At 39.8% G+C, this 22,830-nt stretch overlaps 1 protein-coding gene across 1 annotated transcript in view; it reads right to left on the bottom strand.

Annotated features, from left to right (window-relative positions):
- TBC1D5 (TBC1 domain family member 5) overlaps nt 1-1,889 on the bottom strand; it is a 741,161-nt gene extending 739,272 nt beyond the window's left edge. The window contains exon 1 of the mRNA XM_077130039.1: nt 1,716-1,889. The gene's annotated coding sequence lies outside the window, so the exon portion shown is untranslated. The remainder of the gene's footprint in view (nt 1-1,715) is intronic.
- Nucleotides 1,890-22,830: the final 20,941 nt, after the last annotated feature.

Below are 22,830 nucleotides of genomic sequence, written 5' to 3'. Positions count from 1 at the left end.
CCTAGCTAATCAAATCTTTCAGCTAGAAGTGCACCAAGCTTCTATGGGAAAACTCCGAGGTCAGGTGATGCAGACACCACAAAGCATGCAGTCACACTATAACATTCTTCCTGGTTTTTACAGCTCCCAAACTTCTATCCCTTTCCCTGGGGCATGGACTTGACCTGCTCACCCTATATGAGAGACCTCACTAGGCAAACTTTCTCTGTTCCTCTGGCCATTTGCCTTTCTCCCAAGCTACCTCTATATCTAGAGTGAATTATTAATTGATATATCACTTTGTTTCTTAGCACACTAGATATCTATATCCTTGCTTCTCAAGGATGGTCCCTAGTCCAGCAGTACCTAAGAGCTCGTTAGAAATCACAGAACTGCTAAATCAGGATCTGCATTTTTAACAAGAGCCCCAAGTGAGACAATGCGCACTGAAGTTTGAGAAACACTGCTCTCTATGACTCTACTGCATAGCTAGCTGTACAAATTTAAAATGCTCAAGATTAAATTTGAATTTGAGAGATATGGAATGAAAATTACCAAGAAAAGGAATCAGAATGCCTCATAAGAGAAATAACCAAGATATAAATGGATTACTTTGCCACCGGTATCAGTGAATCAAATGTGCCAACGTCTATTTTCCAGCAAGGCATGAGAGGGATGTTTCCCACTTTTAATCAATATTCTGTGCGACAGCACACCAAGAAAATGTAGTATTAGGACCCTATTTTGATGTAAAAAGAGTACAAAAAAAATGACTAGATCTAGAAATCTCTAAACAATCGACCCAAATGTACACAACCTCTATTCTAAAACTTGAGATTTAGCCCAATTTACAGTTAGTAAATGAAACTCTTTCCAGAAAGTCAACATTCAGAAAAACCTGAAGGATATAAAGTTTAAAAACAAATAATATTCTAGGAACTAAAATTATATAGTAACTAGTGCTGAACAAACTCTAGGTCATTTATAGAATCGAATCTTGTTTTGGCAGGTTTGTGCTTGTTTTTCCAAGAAAAGTGGTGGGGGGGGGATCAACGTTCAACCCCTCTGCAAAGTTTTCTCATATCCTGAAAGGCCTCAACTTGCCTGTTCTTAAAGGTGAATAAACTTAAATAGTGCCTTTTCACGTTTGCCTTTTCTTTCTTAAAAGAAAAGGCCTTTCACTTGCAAAGGGTGCATTTTAAAAGGTTTAGAGCATACGGCCCGTTTCGCTTCCGGCTTGTGAAGGAAGAGGGTTTCCAAAGACTGAAATAAAAGGGAAATCTTCAAGGAGGAAGTTAAGCCCTAGTCCAGACACCAAACTCTGCAATCCTGCTGCAGCTGGCTTTCCAGCCAGGACCCCAACCTCCCAGGTAAGGGAGAGAGGCAGGCAGACAGTGTAGAGGAAGCCGCCACCCTAGCCCTGCCGCCCTGGAGCTGAGCGAGCCACCCCTCCCGCCACCCAACCCCCACGCCGACTCCGGGAGGCGCACAAATGGGGAACGGAGCAACCACTCGTCGGCGGAAGCAACAGCAGCACCCTCAAGCCTCCCCATGAGACCGCGGCAGCTGCAGTCACAACACCCGCGCAATGGGAGGCAGAACTGGTCCTGAGAGGCTGAGGGGGAGAGGACGGAGAGGGTGCGAGTGCATGTGGGCGCTGCACTGGAGGAAGGCAGAGGCGCTCAGGGGGATTCAGCTTTTTTGTTATGATTATCATCGTCATCATTTTGTTTTACCTGTGGCGCAGAAGGAATCCCCAGCTCCTATTCCCTGAATCCTCCTCCTCCTCCCCTCCTCTTTCTCTCTCTCTCTCTCCCTCAGTCTCTGCCGGGCGCTCCTGGAACCAGCCGGGCACGCCCGACCAGAAAGAGAACAGGGTGGGCGGGGCGACGGCGGCGGTGACCAGCGGCCACGTGACCACGCTCGCGCCGTAACGACGACCGCCTCCTGCCGCGCGCCCTCTCCGCGCTCCACCTCTAATAACCCCGCGGTCTGCGCGCTCTGGACGCACTTGCGCAGGCGCCCGCCAGTGCCTGGAGTCTGCGCGGGCGCGCGACTCGCTTCCTCTTAGGGCAAGGGCTGTGGGCCGGTGAGGCGCGAGGGGGCGGGGAGTAAGCGGTGGGCCGAGCCCTCCTCCACAGAGCTGTCGGGCTGCCAGAGCGCAGGCGCATGGAGACTCAATTCCACCCGCCTCCACTTCCCACCCCACCAACGCAGAGCCCAAACAAGGAACTAGTTACTGGGTCTTACTTAGCCAGAGGCCCTCACCATCACCTTTCCAAGATGGGACCCAGAGCAAGAGAGAAAGAGTGGTGGCCTTACCTGCCTAAGAATTTGCATTTCCTTGTCTCCTGTAAATGGCCTTCCACTCAACTTTTTTCAGTAGTCAGGTAGACTCTTACTCATGCTTCAAGACCCAACTCAAACGTCGCTTCCTCTGTGAAACACCCAATTCTACTTTCTGGAAGTGACTAGCACTCTGTGAAAAACTACTTTGTAGTATAACCCATAAAGATATACTATATAAAAGTTATTTTTTATAAACCTACAATATTAGACTCGATATTATCCTTTCCTCATAATCCAAGACAGTGTCAGCGTTGTGCTATCTCCATATAGATCTGATGAGTGAATATCGCGTAGGCAATGTCTAAGCGTCTTGTTGCCCTTGACCTCCACAAAATCTTACTTCAAGGTTCTCTTTAACCCAAGCATGTGAGATGCTGTTGTGTTTGTTTCCCCAATATGAAAGCCAAATATGCAATGCTAATTAGAGTAGTAAAGGCTTCACCTAATAAAAAAGATTTATGGTCCTTATAATTAGCCTGTCTTCACAAAGAATGTCAAAGGAAATCGGCACTGTTGAGTCTAGAAAAAGGAAATCAAGTCAGAGAAAGTTCAAATTTCCAAAGGTTAGCTACCTTTGGGAAAAGGTCCCTGTTTGGAAGACTTGTTCATTCACAATTGCCCCCACTCGCACAGAGATTTCCTCTCCTTTTGCAGATGCTAGACAGCTTAAGTCAGTGCCTCTAACCAGATTTAATAACAACAAATAATTAAAATATAAAAACTTACTAGCTGGGAATGCTGGCTAGCCCAGTCATCACCGTTAAACTAGTAAATACTACGATACTGGCCAAGAAAAAAGATTAGTAACAAAATCCTGAAAAATACTGAGATGAATAATAATCAAGAAATAAACGCTTCTGAGAAACTAAGAAAATTACACCACTCAAGATTCCAGTCTCATATGTCTGCAAGGTTCATATACTTTTCTGCTTTTACCAATCTACACACCTTCCAAGGGATCCCACCCAATAGTTTCAGCTACCACCTAGGATATGCTAATACCATACCACGCTGAATATCCAATCCAAGGTTCAGAGTCTGTGGTAGACAGTTATTTTAGTGTTCCACAATGAACCATGCTTCCTAGTATTCTCCTCCTCTTGGATCTGGGCTGGTCCTGTGACTTGCTGTAAAAAACAGAATGTGGCAAAAGTAACTCTGCCAGATGCAGGCAGAGGCAGAATTTGTGGGAAAACAAGTAAAAATATTGTCCTATAAAGCCACTAAGTTTTGGGACAGTTTGTTAGGTAGCAATAAATAACCAGAACAATCCCCTATATCCTGCTGCCTGCTAAAGATGCCTTAAATGGGTCAACAGCCATCTCAAACTCAACCTGCCCCAGTTAAATTTTTCAAATTCTCCCAAACCCGACCCTTCTTTTCTCCTCCACCTCCACTGGTGGTGCATTCGTTCTCCCCAGGAGCCCAAGCAGTAATCATGGGAGCTTTCCTTGACTCCTCCTTATCCTGCAACATTCAGTCACCAAGTCATAGGCTTTTTTCAGCAGCCCCCCAAACACTTTCTCACTTCTGACCCTCATCATGTCTCTCTTTAACAAGGATTAATCAGGTTGTGCAACATGCAAGAAAGAGACAGGCATATACCCAGATTACTTTAAGGTTTATTGTCAGACAAGAAGTGAGGAGACATGGGAAGCCAGTTCAGTCACTCCAACACCTGCATATTGGTAGTTCCCAGACAAGGAGGCTGGCAGGCCTCACTAGGGATCCAGCTTCTCACATTCTTATTCCCAAAAGAGGATCTGTATCTGTCAGGGTCCTCCAGAGAAACAGAACCAACAGGATGGATGTACATATGCATGTATTTATTTTATAAACATTTTTTTAACTTTTATTTTTAATTTTTCTTAAGGAGTTGACTCATTTAATTTGGGGGTCTGACAATTTTGATAATTGTAGCACAGGTCAGCAGGTTGAAAATCCTGGTAAGGGTGATGCTGAAGTCTTAAGTCCAAAATCTAAAGGTGATGCTGGCAAGATGGAAAGACCAAGGAGAGTTCTCTCTGGAAACCTCAGATCTTTGCTCTTAAGACCTCTGATTGAGTGAGGCCCACCCACATTATTAAGGGTGATCTCCTTCACTTCAACTGATGTTAGCCACAGCTAAAGTATACCAGTGCAGCAACATCCAGGCCAGTATTTGACCAAACAACCAGATGTCATACCCTAGCCAAGTTGACCTGTAAAATTAACCATCAGAGGACTAAAGGAGTCTGTTTGTCACTAGTCAGAACAGAACAATGTAACAGGGCAGAGAGTGGTCTGCAATCAAATCTAGGAGAAAGAAACTAAAGAAATAAAGCTGATGATTAATATTCCCCCAAAATATAAACATTGTATAAAAATCCATTCTAAGTTGTACTACTTATAATACAATTCAGATATTTAAGGTAGGAAAATTAAATTTAAACCAACTTCAGCATTCTTATAAAAATAACAATTGAAACATTTGGTTTTGTAGCTGCTTGTGTGCTAGTTGGTTTCCTGCTTTGGCATCTGTCTTGTGGCATGAAAAAAAGTAAAGCAGAGAAATTGTAAATGTTTTCAAGGGAAGGTGAAAGCTGAGGGGACAGCCCTCACTATGGACTGGCTCTCTCACATGCCTCTAACTGTATGGAAACTCAACCTGAGTCCACTCCTGGCCAGACCACCATCCATATTCCTTCTTCTCAGGCTTTTCCTCTCTCCCTCACTAAACTCACTCAGGAAAATAGGCCATTGTGAGATTCTGAAAGTAAAATTCCCAGACTAATATGATAAAGAGATATACATGCTGTTACATGGCATTGTTCAGTGGGAAGTGAGAAAGTTGTAGTAAGCATGGGTTATATGTGGGACTGGCGTCAAGAATCTTCTTCTTGTAGCCTTGGAAATGCCCACCTCAGAACTCCTGTTGCAAGGAGCATAGTTGAGTTTCAGCCTCCAGTGTCCCACTGGATCTACCACTATGCTCATGCAGAAGCCACATTTGCCCTAGTTGTTCCCAGTCAGTGATTGAGTACAGTAGGAGAACTAATGCAGGCCCATTCCTGAGGGATGCAGGACTCCTCTAATGGCTGGAGTTGGCTCAAGAATTCCCCACTGACCTGGTCGAAACTTCCTTAGAACTGTTCTGCAATCATCCTTCCTCCCTCCTCTGCTTTCACAGATGTCAGACCTTGATTGTGATCTGAATGCTCTTCCACCTGCTCCTGTTTCTGTCCCTTTGTCCTTCACAGGTGTCATCTCAATAAATTTTCACATATTTAATCTCATATTTCTGTGTCCTTCTCTGAGGACTTGAACTGAAACACACCCATGTTATATTAGGACTTCCTCCAGCCCACCCTCAACTAGAACTACAGGTCACAATTATGAGTCAAGAAAGCTAAATTCTTTAATTCTTTTGGGTTTGGGGTTTTGAAGTACTCAGCATCTTCTAAAATAATCAATTAAAATGCAGCTAATCCCAGGTGGAGATAACAAGCCTTTCGCTATTGATAAATAGTAAAGATTGGTTTTGACTGAAGATATAAAGATTGTGAAACTACTTCACATGCTTCCTAGGCCAGATAAGTCCTAAAACCCAGAGGTGCCAGTCTCTCCAAGAACAACAACCAGTCCCACCCCCATCCCATATTGTCCACACACCTTTTCAACATGACGCAAGTTAGAATGGGCAGAACCCGAATATCCCTAAAGACTGGGAGAAGAATCAAAGGAGAAGGAGGATTTATAATAGAGGAGTTAGGATTTAACAAATGAGTATGGCTACTGAATCATTATATTGATATTTCCTTTTAGTCTCCAGGGTCTTGGAGCAGCTAGAAGAAAACAACTGAAATTCTGGAACTGTAACCCATACCAAACATTGAACACCGTTCTATAACTACTTGTTAAAATATACTTTGAAATTTATCGCTTTTTAAATATACGCTATATTTCAAAATACATAATATTTTAAAAATACATTGTGAAATAATATTAAATATTAAATAATAAAAACAGCAAAAAGCTTTCTGAGATAACATGAGCCATTTAGTTACCCCTCTCCATTCTGTGTTTCTTTAATTGATTATTTGGAGGCTACTGGTCCAGCCCAAAATAAAAGCTATCTCCCACTATCTCTCACAATCACCCCTCCCTTTTTTCCACTCCCAACCCCCACCAGGGACCTGACACAAACGAGGCCAACTAGCTTCTCTTTGTGAGAGAATGGAGAAGTGAGATTAAAAGGCAACTAGTTTTATCTGCCATGCTGGAGACCCAGGTTCAATTCCCAGTGCCTGCCCATGCCAAAAAAAAGGCAACTAGTCAGTCATCCTGTGCATGGAACTGTAACAACACAATGGAATAAGCCATTTTATCAGTCAAGGTCAAAAAGGGGTTCAAGATGGCAGCATAGGAAGGTGTGGAACTTAGTCCTCTAAAGCAGCTAAAAAATAGCTGGGAACTGTTTGGGACAACTGTTTAGGGGACATCTGTGACCAGACGCACATCATACTCCAGTGTGGAATGCATGGAAGGGCCGAGATCACAACACAAAACTATAAGTAAAGCCCTCTAACTGTGGAGGCTGGTGTCTCTCCCCAACTAGCATAGCAAGCTCTGTTGGAGACACTTCTCCATGGGAAAAAGAAGCAGTCTTTACTAGGAACAAAGGAAGGTAACTCAACCAAACTTGATAGTTTTAATTAACAAATTTGGGCTGCTGAATACAAGTTCTGAGCACAGATAAACCCAGAGCAAAAAGGAAAAGAACCCTGAGATCTCTCCTGGAAGAGAGAAGGCAGGGCTGATGGGAAAAAAATAATGGAGGATTTTGGAGTCAGTTGAACTCAGAATACCAGAAAAGGACTGTGCCCCAAGCAAAGGGGCACATAGGGCCGGGTACCAACTCTGGATCTTGACTGGCTAGGCTTGGTAGCTGGGGACTGTTCTGAAAGGGGATTTCTTTTTTAACTATTCTAATTAGCTCATTAGAGAAAGACTCAGACATTTTTAATTGTCAGCATTGACCCAGGCAAGGGCAGAGTTAAGATAGGATTGAGAAAAAAATTAACTAGTCAATGAAAGAGATAATTACCTAAAGGGCATATCTTCCCAAGAAAAGAGGGTGGTGGGGCCCAGCTCAAGTGGTGGCCCTCATTCAGAGAATTCAGACACCAAGGATTGGAAAACAGAAACAGATTAAGCTTGCTTTCTACCTCAGCCTCTGTTTCAGCTACACTCCGGAAGAGACAGGGTCTGCTGAGAATTGAAGGCACTGTACCACTTTACACTAATGGGGTGCTATGGGCTGACAAGTACCACCTACTGGGTAGGATAGGAAAAGCACAGTGTCTAGAGGCTTCACAGGAAAGTCCAATAACCTGCTGAGTCTCATCCTTAGGTAAACTTGATACTGATTACATCCTCCTCCTGAGACCTGGGCCTGTCTGGGGTTGGAAAACCTGATTGGGATCAATCACATTTGGGGAGACACTCCTCAGAAAAGTTCCATATAGGCAGGGCAAGAACTTGAAAAATAAGAGCTGAAAAATCTTGATAGTTAAACAGAATCTATGCTAGAAGTCTAGAGTAAGTTGAACTGAATGCCGAAGAACACATAGAGAACAAAAACAGTCAACAAGTAAACCCTATGTAAAAGAGTGAAAATGACCTCCAGAATAAACTAATCAAGGAAATTAGATGCCTGGACAGCAGCAAAAAATTACATCACTCTAGGAAAAATGAAGAAATGGCCCAGCCAAAGGAACAAACTAACACTTCAAATGAGATACAGGAGTTGAAACAATTAAATAAGGATTCCAAACATGCATGCTAAGTCAAATCAATGAGTTGAGGGAAGATTTGGCAAAATACTTGAAGGACATAAAGAAGACATTTGGTGACCGTAAAGAAGAACTCAAGGCTTGGAAAAGCAAATGGAAGAACTTATGGGAATGAAAGCCATAATAAAAGGGATGAAAAACACAAATTTGAAGAGTCAGAAGAAAGGATTAGTGAACTAGAGGACAGAACATCTGAAATCATACACACAAAAGAACAGATAGGGAAAAGAATGGAAAAATATGAGCAGCATCTCAAGAAACTGAAGGACAACAGGAGGCACATGAATATATGCATTATGGATGTCTCAGAAGAAGAGAAGGAAAAAAGGGAAGAAAAAATGATGGAGGAAATAATCACTAAAAATGTCCCATCTCTTGTGAAAGATACATAATTACAGATCCAAGAAGTGCAGCATATCCCAAACAGAACAGATCTGAATAGATCTACTCAAGCCAGTAATCAGATTGTCAAATGTCAAAGACAAATAGAGAATTCTGAAAGCAGCAAGAGAAAAGCAATCCATCACATATGTTCTAGTTTCCTAGCTGCTGGAATGCAATATACGAGAAATGGAACAGCTTTTAAAAAGGGGAATTTGATAAGTTGCTAGTTTACAGTTCTAAGGCTGAGAAAATGTCCCAATTAAAACAAGTCTATAGAAATTTCCAATCTAAGGCATCCAGAGAAAGATACCTTGGTTCAAGAAGGCTGATGGAGTTCAAGGTTTCTCTGTCAAGTGAGAAGGCACATGGCAAACACAGTCAGTGTTTCTCTCTCATCTGGAAAGGCACATGGTGAACACAGCATCATCTGTCAGCTTTCTCTCCTGGCTTCCTGTTTCATGAAGCTCCCCAGGAAGGATTTTCATTCTTCATCTCCAAAGGTCACTGGCTGGTGGACTCTCTGCTTCTCATGGCTACATCATTCTGCTCTCTCAGAGTCTCCTCCTTTCTCCAAAATGTTTCCTCTTTTATAAGATTCCAGAAAACTAATCAAGACCCACATAGAATGGGTGGAGACATGTCTCTATCTAATCAAGTTTCATACCCACATTGATTGAGTCACATCTTCACAGAGATAACTCAATCAAGTTTCCAATTTACAGTACTGAATAGGGATTAAGAGAAACAGTTGCTCCCACAAGACTGCTTAGAATTAAATCTTGGCTTTTCTTGGGTACAGAAATCTTTTCAAACCTTACAGAGGTTCCACAACAATGGAACCTCTGTAAGACCATGTATATATTTCTCAGTGGAAACCATGGAGGCAAGAAGGCTGTGGTATAATATATTTAAGATACTGAAAGAAAGAAAATTGTCAACCAAGAATTCTATATCCCGCAAAACTGTCCTTCAAAAATGAGGGAGAGTTTAAAATATTTTCAGACAAACAGACACCGAAATAGTTTCTGAACAAGAGACCAGCTCTACAAAAAAATACTAAAGGGAATTCTATAGCCAGATAGGTATAGACAGGAGAGATTGGTTTGGAGAAGAGTATTGAAATGAAGACTGTGAATGCCAAGTGTCTTTCACTGGCAAAGATACAGAATAAGTCATGATGCAAGCAAAAATGTGGATGAACCTTGAGGACACTATGTTGAGTGAAATTAGCCAGAAACAAAAGGGCAAATACTATATGGTCTCACTAATATGAACTAACATTAATGAGCAAACTTTGAGAGAATGCAGGTTATCAGGAGATAGAAAGAATAGAGATTGGGCATTTGATGCTGAAAAAGTACAGAATGGTCAACATGATGGATTGTAAAGGTCCAGAAATGTATAGCACAATACTGTTTGAAGGTAACACAACATTGTAAGTACACTGAGCAAAGCTGAGTGTGAGTATGGTCGAAAGAGGAAGGCTAGGGCATTGTATGACACCAGAAGGAAAAATAGAAAATAAAGCCTGGGACTGTGTGACTTATCAAACCTAGAGTTGATAATGATGATGATTAAATGTACAAATATAAGAATGTTTTTACATGAGGGAAAACAAATGAATATCAAGATTTCAAGGTGTTGAAAATGGGATGATATAAAGGAAAAAATACAGTCAATGCAAGCTAAGGTGTAGTCAACAGTAACATTGTAATATGCTTTCCTTAAATGTAACAAAGGAATATGCCAAATCTAAATGTCAATAAGAAGGGGATATAAGGGAGGGGTATGGGATATTTGGTGGTGGTGGTATTTCTACTTTTTATTTTATTTTAATTTTTTCTTTTTTTTCTCTTCTTTGTTTGCAGAACAAATAGAAATGTCCTCATGCAAATTGTGGTGGTGAATGCATAAGTACATGATTATTCTAGGAACCATTGATTGTTTACTTAGGATGGATTGTATTGTGTATAAATAAAACTGTTTAAAAATAAACAAAAGATACAAGCAATGGAGAAAATGTGGAGAGAGAGATGTACTTATTCACTGTTGGTAGGAAAGCAGAATGGTGCAGCCCCTATGGAGAACAGTGTGGTAGTTCCACAGGAGGCTAAGTATAGGGTTACCATATGATCCCACAACCCCATTATTTGGTATATATTTGGAAGAACTAAAAGCAGGGACATGAATGGTCACTTGCACACTGGTGTTTATGGTGGCAGTATTCAGGATGTGCAATGGATGGAGCTGTCTTAAGGCTACATCAACTGATGAACAGAAGGGCTAACTGTGGTATATACAATGGAGCATTGTATACTCATACATTGTATGTATTGCTCATACAATGGAACATTGAGCAACTGCAAGAAGGATTGAAGTTGTGAGGCATGCAACTAGGTGAGTGAAAGTTAAGGACAGTATGTTGAGTGAAAGAAGCCAGAAATGAAAAGGCAACTATAACACCTCATTAATATGGACTAACCATAATGTGCAAACTCTGAAAACTGGGAATTCAAAAGCACAGGTTATCAGGGAAGGCTTATTGTAAAGGTTGCTAGATTGTAAGCTCTTACAACAGTCACATCTATTCCTGAGTTGTAACAGTTATTTCCAAATTCTGAGATCCTGAGCTCTTTGTGTATAACCCGTTCATTCCCTGAAACTTCGGGTATTTATGTGACACCTGAAACTCAGAGTTACAGCCTTGAGACTATGAAAGTGATCATTACCCTGTACAGCAACTGTTTAAAAAGTTGAAAAAATGATCAGACTTCAGTTAGAGATGTGAATGAAGCTGATCTAGTTAGGACTAAGGTAAAGCAAATTAAAGTGTAAAAAATTATATTGACTGTTTTATAAAACTTCAACTGCTGTGTGAGACCAAAGGAATAGATGTTTATTTGGTGCAAAATTTATATTTTTTCTAGCACATTATCTAATTTAACTTGTATGGTCATTTTATTTGAACACCATAATTATACGTAGCCTTGAATAGGGGTTGAGCTCTTGTTGGTTTATACAGTTTAGTGTGATGCCCCAATACATCCCAGAGTAATCTGGGCAGGAAAAAAAAGTATTTGCAAAATCTTCCTGAGAGACTGGGGAAATAAGTGGAAATATTAAACTTCCCTGCCTGGGGAATTCCTGATATTCTCGCAAGCATTGGGGACTACAATTTTAATAGGTCAAGCCTTCAATCTTGGGGCTTGTCTTTATGAAAATTATTCCTGAAGGGAAGCTAAGCATACTTATAATTATGCCTAATAGTCACCCTCAGAGAACCTCTTTTGTTACTTAAATGTGGCCTCTTTCTCTAAGCCAAATCTGCAGGTGAACTCACTGCCCTCCCCACCCCCTAGTGGGACATGACTCAGGGGTAAAAGTCTCCCTGGCGATGTGGAACCTGACTCCCAGGGATGAAGCTGACTTTGGTGTTGTGAGATTGAGAAAGCCTTCCTGACCCACAAGGGGAAGAGAAATGGAACAGAATAAAGTTTCAGTGGCTGAGAGATTTCAGAGTCGAGAAGTCATTCTGGAGGTTATTCTTATGCAATATATAGAGATCATTTTTTAGTTTTTAGTGCATTAGAATAGCTAGAAGGAAATACCAGAAACTGTAGGACTGTATTCAAGTAGCCTTGATTCTTGAAGATGATTGTATGACTATATAGGTTTCATGGTTTGACCATGTGATTGTGAAAACGTGGCTGACATTCCTTGTATCCTACATCTGAACAGATGAGTAAGAAAATAAAGACAAAATTGGGGGGATAATAGGTATGGAATGTTTTGGGTATCTTTTATTTTAATTTTATTCTTAGTTTTATTTTTCTTGGAGCAATGAAAATGTTCAAAAATAGACTGTGGCAATGAATGTACAACTATATGATGATATCGTGAACCACTGATTGTATGTCTTCAATGATTATATGATATGTGACTCTATCTCAATAAAATTGCATTTTAAAAAGTCTAACAAGACAAAGAGAAAACACTCTAGGTTTTTACAATAGAAGGAATCTAATATAGAGAATGAGTGATACAGATACAGGTGATGGAACAGCTGAGAGCAACAGAAGGAGGGCACTATGGTATCCCTTAGCCGAAGAGACAAATGGAAGAGATCATGTTACTAAAGGGGCCCAGAACTGGAGTCACCCAGTGGCATCTGGAGTTATGGCACAAACAGAGTATGTTTCATGTGAGAGAACTACTTAGGGCAGCTTTCCGCAGAAAGAGGTTTTCACTCATTGCAGGAACTTGCAGGGCACCCTCTCCGCACGCCCCAGCACCCCTTCCCCGTTCATCAAAAGGAGTGGGGGAAAGCTCAGTTTCCAAGAGATTGGCTGTTTGGAAGAAGGGAGAAAGAGATGTTTGGCAGAAAAAACAGTGTATGTTTACTGCATTCCTTCCTTTAGCCACCCATCAGACATGTACACCTTCTTCCTATAATTTCAAAAATGCTCCCACTGAATATTATGTAACTATCCCATTCCCTAACTGTGTAATCTAAGAGTAGCTATTAGTCAGTGCTCAACCGATTAATCAGTGATAAATTTTGCTTTGAAAATGGGTTTTGCATTGAAATCATTTTAATTCCCATCCCAAACATGGAAAACAAAAATAATATTATTCTTGAGACAGCCTGCCAAGAAAAACGCTATTACCAGAAATTGACTTTTCATGTTGTATCTGTATACCAATGTATGATAGACAACTGGCTCTCCTCCCTTCCTAATCTACTTTGAATTTTAGCTGGGTACATGTTTGTCCAACTGGAGACTACATCCCATTCTCCCTTGTGTCTGGGTGTAGCCATGTGACTTAGTTTTCATCTATGCAATGTAAGGAGGAGAAATGTGTAAATTTTCCATATTACTAAAGCAAACTTCATTGGCACGTTGCCTCTCTTTCTCTATTTCTGCCACCTGGAACATAGACATGTGATGACCCAGCTTTCAATATGTAAAGGCTGGCAGAGCAACAAGATGGAAGGAAACTGGGTCCCTGGACTGCTTAATGGAGAACTGCCTACCCACCCTGGACTGCCCCCATCACACCTTTAAATGAGAGAGAAACAAACGTCTACCTTATTTAAGCCCCTGAATTTTTTAGCCCTTTTTTAAAACTGTATACCCTGTCCCCTACCCAATATAAAGTAAGTTTGTTTCTTCTGTTAACAAAGTTTGTATGTGGATAGTCACATGAAAGACCGTTAAGATAAATTTTAAAAGCCCAGATACATAAATCCACTTGCCCTTGGAGAAATGTCAACATTTATGGATAAATGAGGAGTTATTAAATGCCCATTATTCTGCAAGACCCATTCTTGGACCATTATATTTATTATCACGAGGGCAACCGTGCTCAAAGTTGCCTGTGAAGATCATGGAGCAGTGAGAAACATTAGGAGGCAATCCAGGGTGGAGGGTAAGTACAGAGACCCAGGAATGAAATTACACAAATTTAAATACTGGCTCTCCAATCTGTTAATGTTTTAACCTTGAATACCTTAAGTTTTTAACCTCTGCTGGCTTCTGTTCTATTTGTAGGATGGGGGTAATAATAGTCCCTAACTTATCAGGTTGTTATGAGCATTAAATGAGATAATCCCTTGCAAAGTATTTAGTATAATATAACCATTCAATTAAAAACTGGTAACATTATCATGCACTCTTGATCAGAAAAGAACATCTTCAATCTGTACAAAGACCAAATTATTCTAGATATAACAATAATTATTGATTGGGATTCATTGCTTACATACTCAGCAAATTCTGGATTTGGGGCATTAAAAACTGGAAGGTATTTTTGTAGAATTGTCCAAACATCTCCCTGAAATGCCCACTAATCTACCTAAATAGCAAGGTATTAGAAGTAATGTCTTAGCTTTTCTTATTCTGGAAGCACCATATCTTCATATTCTATAAGAAGAAAGAAACTTTGGAAAGGTTGATTTTCCATAGTTCTGTGGAAGGGCAGTTGTGGTTTATGATCACAGTCAAGTAAGTAAAGTCACTTCCTCAAAACTTTTGTTTTTTGTGATAGCAATTATTTACATTGGATTACTTCTTCTTGGTCAGGTATGCAGATGGTTCCTTTCTAAAAAGTTAAACACTTTTGGCAGTGATTTTATAGTGTCCTTATGCCATATGAGACCCTTACATTTTTACCAGGGTCAGGTTTAAGGTATACTGCCAAGAAAAGCATAAATATGCTGCACAGCCTATGCCATTTAGTTCATGTCCCTGTCATAGTATGTGTCCCACTGTATTATGAACAGCTACTTTTATGTCTGATGTTTCCTAAACTGAGCTCCTCAAAAGCAAGCAGTATGCAGTATTCATTTCTGAATCCTCAGTATTTTAAGAGGTGCCTGGCATTTGGCAGGTATTCAATAAATGTTTGAAATAACTAAAAATAAATTTGCATCACATTGTGAAAATCATTAACTTGTTAAATGTTTGAGCTGTTTATTAGTTATGTATTGCAGTATAACAAATTATCACACATTTAGCAGCTTGAAACAACACAAACTTATTACTCACAGTTTCTGGGGGTCAGGAGTTTGGCCATAGCTTAGCAGAGTTCTCTGTTTCAGGATCTTTCACATAACTGCAATCAAGGTGCCAATCGATGCTGTAGTCTCTTCTCAAGTCTTGACTGGGGAAAGATCCACTTCCAAGCTCACAAGGTTGTTGACAGAATTCAGGTCTTTGCTAGTTGTAAAATTAAGGACCTCGGTTTCTTGCTGGCTGCTGGCTGGAGGCCGCCCTTAGTTTTTTGTCATGTGTCTCTCCATGGGCAGCTCACAACATAGCAGCTGGCTTCATCAAAACCAGCAAAAGAGAGTTTCCCAGAAAGACAGAAATTACAATTTTATGTAACATGATCATGGAAGTGTTATCGCAGCAGCTTTGCCATAATCTACTGTTTAGAAGCAAATTATAGGTCCTGCCCACACTTAAGAGGAAGGGATTACCAAAGGCACATGTACCAGGAAGTGGAGACAGTTGGGGTGAGGTAGTTAGATTCAGTTGTCAACTTGGCCAGGTGAAGGCACCTAGTGCTGTTGCTGTGGACATGAGCCAATGGCATGTGAACATCTGTTGCTCATTACATCTGCAGTTCACTAGGAGGCGTGCCTGCTGCAGTGAATGATGTTTGACTTAATTGGCTGACCCTTAAATGAGAGAGTGCAATGTAGCACAGCCCAAGCAGCTCAGCATACCTTATCTCAGCACTCGCAGCTCAGCCCAGGCCTTTGGAGATGTAGAAAGGAATCACCCTGGGGAAAGTTGTTAGAACCCAGAGGCCTGAAGAGAAGGCCAGTAGAGATCGTCCTGTGCCTTCTCACGTTAGAAAGAGCCTCAGGTGAAAGTTAGCTGCCTTTCCTCTGAAGAACTACTGAAACAAATCCCCTTTTATTAAAAGCCAATCTGTCTCTGGTGTGTTTCATTCTAGTAGCTAGCAAACCAAAACATGGGGGCTATCTTCCAGTCTGCCCACCACAAGCAGGGCTTGGTTTGAAAGAGATAATGAGTAATTAATACCACACAAATGAAGAAACTTGACCAAGCTCATGTGCTAATTCATGAGAATAACCAGATACTTACTCAAATATGTTAATGCTCTGGAAACACGATGTTACAGGAAGAGAATCTATCACCAAAAGTCCTTATAATTTGAATGGATGAGTTACCATGCATTAACTGAGAACATTTGAATCCTAAAAATCACCAACTAGCTGTGCTTGGCTGAATAGACACCTAGAAGTCCTCAAAATGTTTTCTGAAATATGGATATTGAAGGTGTGTAACATCTCTCTGTATAGCAGTTGAAACTGTTATGTACCCCAGAAAAAGCCATGCTGTTTTAATGTATTCCTGTGGATATAGACCTATTTTGGGTAAGACCTTTTGATTAAGGTATTTCAATTGAGATGTGACCTGCCTCATTCAGGGTGGGTTTTAATCCTCTTGTGGGAGTCCTTTACAGAGGAGGAGAGATGAAATTAAAAGAAGCTCATAGAGAAAAGCCCTGGGGAATCCAAGAGAGGACCTACATAAGTTCAGAGAGGATGCCACTGGAACCAGAAGCTGAAAGCAACAAAACGCAGGAGAGAAGGACCAGTAGAGGCTAGCCATGCACCTTCCCATGTGACAGAGGTGTCCTGGATGTCAGCAGCCTGTATTCTGAGCCTGTGTTGTCCTGTTAATACCTTGAGTTAGACATTTTCATGGCCTGAGAACTGTAAATTGTAAGTAGTAAAAGCCAACCCATTTCTGGTATATTGCATTTGTGGAAGTTTTAGCAAACCAAAATACTCTGCTATCTTGGGAGTTCACAACAAAATTTTTGTTCACAACGGTGTCATATAGTCCTTGGAAAGCTCCAGTTGATTCCAGCAAATTTGAATTGCCAGCCAAAAACATGCACAAATCCATGACAAATGCATGAGAACCATCAAAAAATGGAGCATATATTAATTAGCTATTGTTGCAATAATACTGTGTAACAAATAACTCTAATATCTCAACGACTTGCAAAGACAAACATCTATCTTTCTCACTCAGGGCATTGTAGGTTGACTATGGGTATATGGTCTCAATTAGACTTGACTGGGGTCAACCAGCTAGGCAAGGCTGGACTCTGGGCTTTGGGTTGAATTCAGTACTCTTCCACATGTCTTCTTCATCTGGGCCCAGCAGCTACACAAGTTATGTTCACATTATGCTCATGGCCAATTCCAGAAGTAACGAGGAATGAGTAGAGACACTCTATGCCTCAAGGTTTTGGTTCAAAACTGGCACTGTCACTTATGCCCACATTCCAATGGCTAAAGAAAGCCACATGGCCAATCCCAATTTCAGGGGCATATGGAAATAAAACTCTACTAATTTAGTGGGTGGCAATGCAAATTCTCATGACAAAGGATATGGTGAATAACTACAAAATAGGGAGGGACTAAAGAATGGGGAGTAATGGGCCAAGGTAAACACAAAGTAGCCGGCCATCCTGGTCAAGTTGCCTGTGATACTACAGTGAGCTCCCTGAGTGCTGCTTTAAAAGAACCAGCCTCAACAGCATGTAACCAACAACTCAAGCAATGCACTGGTACAACACTCTGCTACCTGATATACAATCTGCTATGAAATACAAAATCTACATTATGGCAATATAATCAAGGTAAAGATTTTACAAGCACAAAGGTCTTAAAAATTATGGTTCCCATGACAAGTATAACATAGCCATTTGTGCCCATATACTGTAAAGACAGAAGTCCTAACTATAAACAGTAATGGGAAATCATGCATATTCAGGGATAAGCGTGGTGAAAAAGTTATGAGTTCGGTTAGAAAAATTACTTTGGGAATTTTATCTTATGGGTGAAGCCTAAAGTAATGTACAGTATAATATAACTGAATGTTTAATAGGTGCCTGGAAAGACTAATTTTCTTTCATTCAAAAAAGGCTGCATTACTGCAATACAAATAAAAAGAAATACATTTATTTATTTTCTTACCTAAATTATGGACAATGTCCATATTTAATTCCTGTGCTTTTGTTTCAAATTTCAATAATTTGTTTTCTTTAACTGATGATTCTTTCTCGGGATCTACTTCCTCATAAATAAGGGGGCCTCATGAGTCTGAGAAACGGATATACTGTGCTTCTGTTTACTTTTTGCCTCAACAGCTCATTTATTTTCAGCCTAATAATTGTTTAACTGTACAGGTAAAAGTGGGTTAATATGGAATACTTTGCAGTTTGTCATTTATCTCGGCTTATTTGAAGGACATTAAACATTAAACTATATTTTAAATTGTGCTTAGAAACACCAGAAGTTGAAACACCAGCCTATTAAAAAGTACTTGAAAAACATAGTGCTATTTCTTCAAAGATAATACTATTCCTTCCAAATTCTGTAGTGTCATAATAAGTGTCACATATGTAGCCAACTCCTTCTGATATCCAATTATCAATTCATCTATGTATGCCTTAAGACATGAACAGATGCACTGCTGAAAATCTGGAGTAGAGAAACATTCCGTGTATTAGACTGTATTCTCTCACTTAACTTCCACATCCTATATTTAAGTATCAGAGATACTTTTGCTCCTAGGGCATGCTTTAAAAGCATGCCACAATTTGAGTTCACAAAAAGGTTGACTAGAGAAGACTGATAGGATGTCTCACAATTTCCTGTTAAAATGCCCACAAAGATCCAGAAAAGGAGAAAAACTGACAACGGCATTGTGGGTTTAAGATGAGAGAGGACTAGTTGCTAAAGTCCAGGTGGAATTTAAGTTCAGGCGTGTGGTAGTTAGATTCAGTTGTCAACTTGGTCAGGTGAAAGCACCTAGTTCTGTTGCTGTGGACATGAGCCAATGGTAGGTGAATCTCATCTGTTGCTAATTACATCCGCAGTCAGCTAGGAGGCGTGTCTGCTGCAATGAGTGACGTTTGACTTAATTGGCTTGTGCTTAAATGAGAGAACGCAATGTAGCACAGTCTAGCAGCTCAGCATTCCTCATCTCAGCACTTGCAGCTCAGCCCAGGCCTTTGGAGAAGTCAGCCCGGGGAAAGTTGTTGGAACCCAGGGGCCTGGAGAGAAGACCAGCAGAGACCATCCTGTGCCTTCCACGTAAGAAAAGAGCCTCAGTGGAAAGTTAGCTGCCTTTCCTCTGAAGAACCAACAAAATTCCCTTTTATTAAAAGCCAATCCGTCTCTGGTGTGTTGCATTCCGGCAGCTAGCAAACTAGAACAAGGCGGAAACTATTTCATCGATGATAGAGGTCTGAAAGCATATTCTTAAAATACCTGCCACGAGCTCCTCCCTCTGTAACAGAATAGCACAGATGATATCAAAATCTCAGGAAAAAATCTGGCAAATCCCCACTATCTGCATTTAACTTCAGAGTGCAGTTACTATACTAACCACGAAACAACAACAAAAAACAAACAAACCCATCAACTGCATGGGAACAAGCTTCTGAGCCAGTGAGAAGTAAAGCTCGATCATTTGCCTTCTCTTTTTACCATCCAAACTCATTATTATCTATCTCTCCAAGCATTCAAAAACAACTCCCAGTATGTAACGCAGAAGAGAGGGGTAAGTGGACAGAAACAATTTAAATCTCAGTATTCTTGTTACCTAATAAAAAGTGCTGTAAATGGTATAGAAATAGAAGGGTTTGAGGAAGACTGCCTTTCCCATGAGTTGAACTTGGTCATATGCTTCATGCTTCGGGAAAAAATTGCAAACTGCTTAGTCAGAGAAACAATATTGAAAACAGGAAAAAAAAATGAACATCAAACCAGTAGGCATATATTAATGTGTTAGACAAGTATTTCTCATTTGGGGGCACAACTGGCATTGGAGAAGGAGTGGTTCTTTGTTGTGTGGAATGGTTTGGCACCACTGGCCCTCAGGCACTTATTTCAGGTAATACTTCCTGTTCCAATTACTAATGTTCTACAAACCACCCCATACTCATTGGCATAGAATAATAACAGATTTGCAATGTTCATAGATTCAAGGATTTGGACAGAGCACGGCAAGGTTGAGTTGCATCAGCTTCACCATATCAGGGCTTCATTTGGGAAGACTCAAGGACTTGGTGCTGGAACCATCTAGATGATCCTTCGGTCAAATATCTGGCATATGGACAGGAAGGACTGACAACTAGGACTGCTTATTAAAGCACCTACATGGGGCCTTCTCATGTGGCTTGGCTTCCTCACAGCACTTGACCTTTAGGTCTGAAAATAGTTAAGGACACTCAGTTTACTCTGTCTGCTGTCAAACACTAGGTTCAAATAGTGCTCACCAAATTCCAAAATAAATAGACAGGAAAAATTCAATTTAGGGATATATGAGAAGATACTGTAATATATGGGAAAGGAAACAGCACCTTTAATATTCAAAGGGAGAGCATATCTCTAAATAAAGTTTTTTTTCTTCTAAGAAACATATTAACATTTTATAGTATATTTGCTTGAAATTATCAAAAAGATGCCCAAGGACATGGCTTCTTTGTGAAGAGAGCAGAAATGGCAAGACATAAAGATAGTCATGTGTTCTAGTTTGCTAGCTACTGGAATGCAATATACCAGAAATGGAATGGCTTTTCTAAAGGGGAATTTAATAAGTTGCTAGTTTACTGTTCTAAGGCTGAGAAAATATCCCAATTAAAACAAGTCTATAGAAATGTCCAATCAAAGGCATCCAGGGAAAGATACCTTGGTTCGAGAAAGCTGATGAAGTTCAAGGTTTCTCTCTCATCCAAGAAGGTACCTGGGGGTCAGAGTTTCTCTTTCACCTGGAAAGGCACATGGTGAACACTGTCAGGGCTTCTCTCTCAGCTGGAAGGGCACATGACGAGCACGGCATCATCCGCCTAGCTTCCTCTCCTGGCTTCCTGGTTCATGAAGCTCCCCAGGAGGTGTTTTCCTTCTTTATTTCCAAGGGTCGCTGGCTGGTGGACTCTGCTTCTTGTGGCTATGTTGTTCTGTTCTGCTTTCTCTGAATCTCCCTCTTTCTCCAAAATGTTTCCTCTTTTATAGGATTCCAGTAAACTAATCAAGACCCACCCAAAGGGTGGAGCCACGCCTCCATCTAATCCAGTTTAACAACCACTCTTGATTAAATCATGTCTCTAGGGAGATGATCTAATTACAGTTTCAAACATATAATACTGAATAGGAATTAGAAGAAATGGCTGCCTTTACAAAAGGGGATTAGGATTAAAACATGGCTTTTCTAGGATACATACATCATTTCAAACCAGCACACCATGAAAGGAAACTGATTAAGATGAGAAAAAGAATGTAAAAATATGTATAAAAGCAGAAATAAAATCTACATGGAAGGGAATAAAAGCAAAAACGACACTGAAAATTAATAAGGAAGACGAACTTGAGAAACTCTCCTAGAACACATGATAATATACTTGAGAATTTTTTGGTTGCAAGTGACAGAAATTCCATTCAATCTAGCCAAAGAATTCAAAACGAATTCAAGTAGGGTCTACTACATGAAGCCAAAAGACGTATGATAGTCCAAATGTAATTATTAGGGTTGATTTAATATATACACATCAAAAATTGTGCCCCACAAATAGATCTATGTCTTTTTAAGAGTCCATGGACTAATGTTCCACTTAATTATTGTTTACTTCTTAAAAGAGACAGATAGAATTAACTGACTGATGATTATTTGAACTTTACATATAAGTTTGTGCATATTTGTGTAAGCGTATTATACTTCATTACCAAAAAAAAAAGAAAAGGAAAAAAATCAGCTAGGAAAAATGGGAAAGACAGATATATATAACTGGTAAACATAAAAACAGATTAATAAATTAAAAAATAGAACTGACAAATTATGAAGTACTTTGAAAAAAAGAGGCACAATATAAATAAAGAACCATTAGTTTGATAAAGTGGATATGAGAGCAAACAAGATGGAGATGTTATAAATATGGAAGATTACCCAAATAATGTATTAAATTTGCATAACTTTGATGCAAAAACTTGAAAAATGCAGCACCTGATTTTACACAAATAAGTTTAATAAATTGAATTAACCGGTTATATTAAAATCACAATCTGCCATGACTGAATTGAATTTAGATACATAATATAAAAGTGTTTTAATATTAGGAAATTATGCATATATATATATAAGCATTAGAACAAAAAAAGAAAAATTCGTCATTTCGGTACAGGCTGAAAAGTTATTTAATAAAGGTAATACTCATTCCTGATGGAAAATCTCAGTGAACCAGAAATAAAATTATATATCCTTAATGTATTAAATAATAACTATCTTAAACAATGGCCCAACTCATTCTTAAAAATAAAATACTCGAGTATATTGTTTCTCAAAAATTGAACATTTGTTCCATTTGGGAAGTTGGCTAAAGTTGGCGGTGGGCAATGTGGGGGGAAAAGGAGGGAGTGAGGGAGAGTAAGTTAGATCATCATCTCACAAAATACCCAAACAACTTTTAGGTAAATCGAAAAATTAAATGTAAAAATTGAAACATTAAAATATTGGAAGGATTAATTAACTAATTAAGAAATTAATTAATTAAGAAATCACAAAATAATAGATTTACCTCCATTAAAATTTAAATCTCTAGATTATCAAACATTTTAAACCAAAGATAAGGGAAAATGGAAATTCAGGAAAGTATTTTCAACAAACAACAAAGGATTTATTTACTCAATCAACAAAGAGCTCTCACAAACTTCTCATAGAGAAGAAATATAAAA

This window comes from Tamandua tetradactyla, chromosome 15 (assembly GCF_023851605.1).
Source record: "Tamandua tetradactyla isolate mTamTet1 chromosome 15, mTamTet1.pri, whole genome shotgun sequence".
Classification (NCBI taxonomy): domain Eukaryota; kingdom Metazoa; phylum Chordata; class Mammalia; order Pilosa; family Myrmecophagidae; genus Tamandua; species Tamandua tetradactyla.
Note: the sequence above shows the minus strand (reverse complement) of the source record. Positions and strands in the feature narration are given on the sequence as shown.